The sequence below is a fragment of the Tachysurus fulvidraco genome, chromosome 9 (genome assembly GCF_022655615.1).
Source record: "Tachysurus fulvidraco isolate hzauxx_2018 chromosome 9, HZAU_PFXX_2.0, whole genome shotgun sequence".
In the NCBI taxonomy this organism is placed as follows: Eukaryota; Metazoa; Chordata; class Actinopteri; order Siluriformes; family Bagridae; genus Tachysurus; species Tachysurus fulvidraco.
Window position 1 is genome coordinate 17,841,479 of NC_062526.1, and position 8,753 is coordinate 17,850,231.

The 8,753-nt window shown below is 39.1% G+C and overlaps 1 protein-coding gene and 2 pseudogenes across 7 annotated transcripts in view; all 3 read right to left on the minus strand.

Annotated features, from left to right (window-relative positions):
- The window catches only part of LOC113656616, a 355,645-nt pseudogene extending 352,020 nt beyond the window's left edge, over nucleotides 1–3,625 (minus strand).
- The window catches only part of LOC113656619 (acetyl-CoA carboxylase 2), a 332,529-nt gene that overhangs the window by 289,142 nt on the left and 34,634 nt on the right, over nucleotides 1–8,753 (minus strand). The gene's annotated exons all lie outside the window — the stretch shown is intronic.
- The window catches only part of LOC125145502, a 131,678-nt pseudogene that overhangs the window by 48,228 nt on the left and 74,697 nt on the right, over nucleotides 1–8,753 (minus strand).

Below are 8,753 nucleotides of genomic sequence, written 5' to 3' on the forward strand. Positions count from 1 at the left end.
GTTTTCCACCACATACGTTCAGCTTTTCTGCATGTTCTTTTCATGCTCTGTACCGCTGTTGTGTTTCTCCAAGGTGCTTTACGTCTGCCAGTGATCATCCTGACCTTTACTGGAGCTATACCATCAATAGCATCTTTAACATTTAAGTTCAAATTTTCAAGGAGAACATCAACAGTGTCTGCCAATATGTTTGGCAACATTGATATAGCATTCATAAATACCTCACTGGTGTCTTCATTTATGAACCTTTTTTTGACATAGAGAGATCTAGCATCAGTGGCAGGACAGATCAATAAATCAAAGTAAACACAGAAATGGTCAGATAGCGCTTCATCCTTGATAACAGTGGATGGAATGTTTAGCCCCTTGATGAGCAGATCAAGAGTGTGTCCCCTATTGTAAAATTCTGTGAATTCATCAAAAAAAGTTGGGGTGTATTTGGGAGGCCTATAAATAATTGTAAACAGAATGAGTGGTGTACCTTTTTAGAGCAATACACAAATATTCAAAAGACTGGTAATCACCAAGTAACACTTGCTTGCATTGAAAGGCATCTTTGAATAAAGCAGCTATTCCTCCACCTCTTCTAACAGCTCTACAGACACTTATAAAAGTAAAGTTGGGTGGGGCTGATTCATTGAGGACTGTAGCGCTGCAGCTGTCATCTAACCAGGTTGTTAGTGGTGATAAGATCATTAACTAAAAATGATTTGTTCTTTAATGAACGGATGTTCAGAAGTGCTAATTTAACAGTAACTGGTTTTGGCCCTGTGTCCATCTCAGAATGACGTCTAATAGGCAGTAGATTAGATAGAGTTGTCGTGCGGCTGGACAGGGCCTTCGTCTTTCTATCACATGTCAGGACAGAGATAGGGAAAGCTAAAGGGACATTGGGCTCCCGCTTGTTCTGAAAACATTTCTGATTGTTACTGCTGTCATAGCGGGGACCCAACACATATCAGTCATCAGTGCTGTTTGCAGATGAGGGCTGGTGTGATCCCTGACGTTGAGGCAGAGGTCGGAGTGCCCTCTCAGATGGAGGGGAGGGCAGGCTGGGCCCGGAGGCTTTGGTGGTTGTGGAGCCCACCGTTTCTTGGTTGGTATTTGGGGACTCGCAGCAATAGAGTGGGAAAGCTTAGTTCCAGCAGATACCAGTTTCTCCATTTTCTCTGAAAAGCACAGAAGTGGTGATGTTGAAGAGAGGGAGAGAGAGTGTGACGACATCAGCTGTGATTCTGGTGTTCCTGGAGGCTCGGGAGTGGTATCTTGTTTTTCCTGGTTGTTATCCACAGAAACGTCCTTGGGTGTTGATTCACCATTTAGCTGTAGTGAGTTCTGTGGGCAGGGCTCAGCCTGAGCTGTGTCTGTGAACAGTAGTTGTTGTGGCTGTGGAGTTTTATCCTTGTCAACTGAATGTCCATCCAGGTGTTGCTGTGAAATCCTGTGGTCTTTTAGGCCGTTCAGGAGTGGACTGGCACACTCAGCTGATGAATGAAGAAGAAAGAAAAAGATATTGTCTTTAAGGAACCTAGCACCTAGTTTGTTTGGGTGGATACCATCTGGGTTAAAAAGTTGCCTTTGACTCCAGAAGATATTGAAATTGTCAATGTAATTTTATGTCCTCTTATGGTGCAGGTTTTTTGCAGCCATGAATTTAAACTTAGTAGCCGAGAAAACATATTTGTTCCTCTGGCTGGGAGAGGTCCACTGATGAATGATTGAACTTTCAGTCTTGCAAGTGTTTCAAAAAGTTCATTGAAATCCTTCTTGAGGAGCTCAGACTGCTCTTTCCAAATATCATTCTTTCCCACATGTATGACAATCCGACTGAGAGACTTATGTTATGACTTATAAAACAGTATGTACGGGTAGCCTTGCTTCCAATGTTTCTGATAATAGTCACCCACTATCAGCGTGCTTGTCTCGGCTGCTGTCTGAGTGGAGCACCGCTGCCTGTATGATATTGAGCGTCTGTTAGCTATGTTAGCTACTGGCTGATGTGATCTGTGTCCATTCACATTTGCCTTCACATTTGCATCTTCGCCCAAACTCACTAGTGCTTCATATCTATTTTCAAGTCGCACAGGGGGTGGTGGAATACCAATATTAGCTACTCGAGTTGTACCCATATCTGGGGTAGATGATGCTAATGCAGCACCTTTGGGTCTCGCACCCTGTTTATGCCATCGGTTTGTGTCCTCAATTGCTTTAGGTTTCTGTGAGCTCACCATGACCTGTTTAAAAGCATTAGGTTCACAGGACTCACACCAGCTTTATGTTGAGAGGGACCACGAGGAAGCTCTGCTATATGTTCTGGCAGGGTCGGCAGCACCACAAGTAACTTTGTTTCGAGAACTGCAATCTTTTGTAGAAGTCTGTGGCAGTTTGAGCAGCAGATGGATTGAGATCCAAAAGAAGGCATTTTCTCTTCTGTTTGAGTGTGGGCAGCTGTGTTGTCCTGATTTAGGATTGTAAACTGCCGGCAATAGCAGACTGGTAGACCGCTATGACAAATTCCCCAAGTTGTTGAATATTCCAAATGTCAATATAGTTCCAGGAATTTGTAGTTTTAGTGTGAGTGCCCATATTGTTTAGTTTGAGCACAGTGCTGAACTGCTGGTAGTTAAATCAAAAGATAAAAGCGAAAAAGCAAAAGTGCAAAGCACAGAGTGCAAGAAAAAGCGTCCCGAACAGTAGTGAAGCAGGAAGCAGAAAAAATAGTAAAATAGCAGAGTAAATAAATGTAGTAAAGACAGTAAAAATTACAGAACTCACCTGCTGATGAAAGATGAAGTGTGTGGAAAATGTGAAGAAGATCAGAGTCTTCATCACTGTGCTGCAGAGTGATATCTCTCACTGTCTGATCACTAAAACACTAAATCTATTATTTACTGAGTGGATTTATAACTTTAACACCACTGTTTAAGAACTACACCAAATACACACACTTCCAATATACATCCATCAACTTGTTTACATGCTTCTTACATTCATCAAACTGTTTACATGCTGTTTTGCACACTTTTTTACTTTTTTGTTCTTTGCACACACTGTCTAACATTTCAGTCGTTTTGCACATACTGTACAATATGTCAGTTGTTTGCTGTTTTTGCACAATCTTATACACTATCTCAGGGACCTGCTGCTAAGAAACTGTGTTCATAGTATTACTGTACACAATATTGTCTGAACATACAGTATTTACACTGGTCGGTCGGTGCTGTTTCTGATTACTGTCTTTTGTGTATTGTCTTTTTTGTATTTTGTTTATTGTCTTGTAACTTTTTGTCTGCACTGTTTTTTGTCCTGCACTGTCTTGTTTGTCCTGTCCTGCACTGTCTTGTTTGTCTTGTCCTGCACTGTCTTGTTTGTCTTGTCCTGCACAGTTTGCACCAGGTTGCACAGTTGCACTTTATGTGGCTAGGACTAACTTACTTCGTCCTTAGCCCTGTCTTTGTTTTATGTAACATCATGGTCCTGGAGAAACGTTGTCTCATTTCACTGTGTACTGCAACAGCTATGGTTGATAGCCATATGGTTGAAATGACAATAAAAGCTTCTTGACTTGTAACTCTGTTTAACTCCATTGTCACTCACTTTAATCCTGTTTACTTCTGTTTAAAGGCACGGTCCACGATCTCTGAAAGCGATCTCTGTCATTAGAAATCACCAAAACAAACATGCCTTTAACCCAAATGGGTGTCACCCCTGTTTTGATAGCTCCGCCCCACACATACCTACGTAACCCAGGCAACTACTATGGCGGAACCTGCTGGGGCAGATGGCCGAGAGGATATTTTTATCAATAAATGAACTCAACGAGTAATACTATGGTAATACAGGTCAAATGTGTTTGTGTAGTACTGTGTGTTGTACCGTAAAAGGTTTAGCTCCGGTTCACGCGGAAGACGACGTTCAACACCTAGAACCCGAGGCAGCGGTAAAGTTAGAGGCAGAGGTCGTAGCGTTGCTGGCTAATGTCAGACATGCACACTGAACACTCTCTCTGCTGCATATTGACAGGACACACCACTTTCTGCTAATTGGCTACACGTTTGTTTTGTTAGTCGACTCAGTTTTCGGAAGCATTTTTGAAACATCGTACACGGCGCCTTTAACTGTATAATACAGTCACTGATCCTGCTGATGCTGCTGTTATTGAATGGATAGAACCATAAAATCTACTCAAAGACATTTTTCTTGATGATAAAAATTATAACCTCTCAATCTCACAGTTCCTAACAAGTGTTGTGTTATCAGTAACATAATGTCTCAGTTGAAGGAAATGAAAGAAATCATGTTTGAATAACTGGTACTTCTGAGAAAACTCCATAAATGACATTAATCTATTGTCTGTAAACATATCACCAAGCCTAACAAGTCCCAGATTACACCATCATTTAAAACCATTGTTCAAAATTCTTGGGATAAAGTCAGGGTTGTTTAATATTGGGATAAAAAAGTGAAAATTTAGACCTCCAAACCTACAGACAGATCTCCATGCGTTCATAGTATTAACTATAATCGGATTTGTTTTCCGAAAGCTCTTAACAAAAAAACAAAAACAAAAAAAAGAGCTCTTAAAGGAAGATTCAATGTTTAGCCAAGAAGAAGAATCGTCTCTGACTTATTTAGCAATGTATCTCAAATGAGAACTTATCTGATACAGCTTAATATACTGAAAAACCAACCCTCCTTCAGAATTTGGCAGATAAAGTATTTTACATTTTTACGTTTGCTCAATATAAAGGAAAACAACCAGCTATTCGACCCAGCCGAGACACTGGCAAGGAATTCCATTGCTCTAAATCCTTCTGTATTTTTTTAAATAAAGGACCAATATTAGATTCATACATGTAGAGATAAAAATACCTAAATTGATGAAGCCTAGAGGAGATGACTTAAAAGGAAAACAGGGCACAATATTAAATTTGGAAATAATAATATCTAAAGGGAAAGCTTCAGATTTAGCCAAGTTCATTTTATAACCAGTAAAGGTGCTGATCTTATTGCTTCTGCCAGAGGTTCAATAGACATAACATTTAAAAGGCATCTAACGTTAACAAATGAATCCCTACCCTATATAAATCCTGTTTGATCAGCCCCAATTATTGTAGGCAGAATTATTTCCACGCGCATTGCTAAAATTTTAGAAAGACATTTCTGATCAACATTAATAATGCAATTGGCCTGTAAGAAGCACATAACTCAGGACTCTTAAATTTCTTTAATAAAAGCTAAATATTAGCTTCTCTAAGGTTCTTTGGTAATTCTTTATCAAACAGTATGTTGATTCTTTATCAAACAGTAAGCAATGGGTCTACTACAACTCCTGAAACTGCTTAAAGAAATCCCCTTATCAGGCCCTGGTGATTTACCATTCTTTAGAGCATTAATAATAATAATAATAATAATAATAATAATAATAATGATGCATTTTATTTAAAGGTGCCTTTCAGGGCACGCAAGGACACCGTACAGTTGAGTGGTGATGATAAAATCAATACAACAATACAACAAACAACAATTATTGACATTAAATAGTTTAAAATTGATCAGAGAAAGCTAATTTATACAAGTGAGTGTTAAAAGATGATTTAAAATCTATACAAGGAATGTATACACTTTCTTGTATAGATTGTGGAAGAGAATTCCAGAGATTAGGAGCAGCACAACTAAATGCCCTAGACCCCATACTGGCTGAACGCACAGAAGGTACAACAAGCTTTGGGATGTGATAGTGAAGTGAGATACGGCTAAGTATGGTGACCCATACTCAGAATTCGTTCTCTGTATTTAACCCATCCAAAGTGCACACACACAGCAGTGAACATGCACACCGTGAACACACACCCGGAGCAGTGGGCAGCCATTTATGCTGCGGCGCCCGGGGAGCAGTTGGGGGGGGTTCGGTGCCTTGCTCAAGGGCACATCAGTCGTGGCTGGCCCAAGACTGGAACCCACAACCTTCGGGTTACAAGTCAGACTCTCTAACCATTAGGCCATGACTGCCCCCCTTTGTAAATATGAAGCAAATCAGAGAGATATTGTGGTGCAGAATTATGAAGAGCTTTAAAAGTGAGAAGTAAAATCTTATACTCTACTCGATATTTAACAGGGAGCTGGTGAAGATGGTAAAGAACTGGAGTGATATGCTAAATGGAGGAGGTTCTAGTAATTATACAGGCAGCTGAATTCTGGACTAATTGAAGTTTGTGAAGGAGTTTGTTAGGAAGCCCAAAGAGAAGAGAGTTACAGTAATCAATGTGCAAGGTAACTAGAGCATGTACAAGAACAACTGCGGAATTTGGGGTGAGAAATGGACAAAGGCAGCTGATGTTCCGTAGATGGAGATTCGCAGACAGAGTAATATTGTTCACATGCTTTTCAAAAGATAAAGTACTATCGATGAACACTCCCAGTGTTTTAATCTGAGTGGATGGGGAGATTAAAGAGTTATCAACAGAAAGTGAGAAACTGTTGGATTTTGACTAATTAGATTTGGTACCAACAAGGAGAACTTCTGTTTTGTCATTATTCAGCTTGTGAAAGTTCCACGAAAACCAGGATTTAATCTCTTCTAAGCAGCCCAAAAGAGAGGAGGAAAGAAGGGTAGAATTTGGCTTACCAAGGGGTAGTAAATAAATAATAAACAAAACAGTGCCCAGAACAGAGCCTTGAGGGACACCAGCTGTAACAAGTGAAACATATGATCTAAAAGTTTTAAGTTGAACAAATTGAGTGCACTCAGAGAGATAATATCTGAACCAACTAAGAGGGATGCTGGTAATTCCTACAGAGAGAAATCTATCTAAGAGATCTTGATGAGAAATTGTATCCAAGACCGCCGTTAAATTAAGTACAATAAGTATAGTTAAAAGTCCAATCGGCTGACATCAGAAGATCATTAACAACTTTTACCATAGCAGTCTCTGTACTATGCAAAGGTCGAAACCCAGATTGGAATTTGTTAAGAGGCTAGTTTTTAAGAGATGGGAATGAAACTGGTATGCAACAACTTTTTCCAAAATTTTTCAGGTTTCTTAAGTCTTGTAGTCATCACAGCATCAGTTATTATACCAGGTAGAGAAGATAAACAAGCTTTGACCAGGTGAGTGGGAAGTGGATCTAACTGACAAGTGGACTTAGATTGTTTGATTAAACCTGATATTTCATCAATAGCCGGAAGTTCAAAACTGTAAAATAGAGACAATTGAGAATCACGGGAAGGTAAATATGACAGATCAGATGCCACATTATTTTGAGACGTTAATTGTTGAATATTATTTACAATTTTAGTATTAAAAAGGGTCTTTAATTTATCACATAAATCACTAGAATATAGATGAGAAGGAATAGTATCAGGAGGCCATAGGATATTATTTACTGTATTAAACAAGGACCTTGTATTCCCTTCACCTAACCCAATTATATTAGGATTTAGTGGTTAAAAGCGCATTTTTGTAAGAGAGCATATGATCTGTGTACATTGATCTGTATACATATTTATGAACATTAAGTCCGGTTTTAAAGTATAAACGTTCCAAGCGACGCCCCTAAGTTTTAAGTTGTCTTAGTTCTGGTGTAAACCAGGGTGCAGAACAAGTAAAATAAACAGTGAAAGTTTTTAAAGGTGCAAGTGCATCAAGTACACTGTGCAGTCCCTCCTTATAATAAGAAGCCAAGTCATCTGGAGTAGATAAAGCATTGCTCCAATCGTCCAATATAATAACATTTTATGTAGAACTCGGTAAAGTTGAGAATACAGAAAAATCATTTAAAAAACTAGTATTGCTCCTGGGTGGGCGATAAACAGTGGCTACAACATTAGGAACAGGCCCATTCATTTGTAAAACAGGCCCTGTATTAACATCCTCCTGTCTAGTAATTATAGGAAGTAGAAAAGAATGTCTATTCCTTATCAGGAGGGTGAGGAGTTGAATGGGAAGTTATGTTTAATGAGAAGAACAGCACCTCTGCCTCTTAATGTTCTACATCACCCAACCGAGTCTCTTGTAAAAGAGCAATTTCGATTTTTCCTTTTCTCAAAAAAGTATCTTCCTACGTTTTATAGGATTATGGATACCACAAATATTCCAAGTACAGATACTAAGCACTGTAGACATTAAATACGATACAGAAAATCAGTGTAAATGTAATGCAGATAATCAAAGAATATCTTCCTATAAATGTACACTTAGAAAAGTTGAGCTTTAATCAAAAATAAAATAAAATACCATTAAAACAAGGGAAAATATATACAAGGAAACAAACCTGCCAATCATGCAGGAAGAATTATACTTACTCTTTTCTTTTGTAGGCAACTGCTTACAGTACCTCTCAAAACACCACTCATATCCTTTAACATATGGTAACACAAATTCCACCATGCTCCCAGAACCTTGATACTCAGTGACTTATTTTGTTTATGTACCACATAAGTGCGCGCTGTAGTGGAAATTTTCACTTTAGAGATGTTCATAAGAATCTGTCCTTCTATGCTTCTGTATTTCCCCTGGCTGGTAGTTATTGTGACTAGAGATTGCAGTTGTTTTCCTAAAACAGCTTCCAGCAGATCGTTCCCGTGGGACCTTGGTAGGTACAGATTAGCTTGGTCAGAAGATGAGCAGGCTGCTAAGCCAATGGTTGATGATGTTTTCCTTTTACATGTCTTCTTTGTTTGAATTCTGTCTATAAAATCCTGATGTTATTTATGATGGGGGCCCTTCATCTCTCATGCTATATGCGGAGTG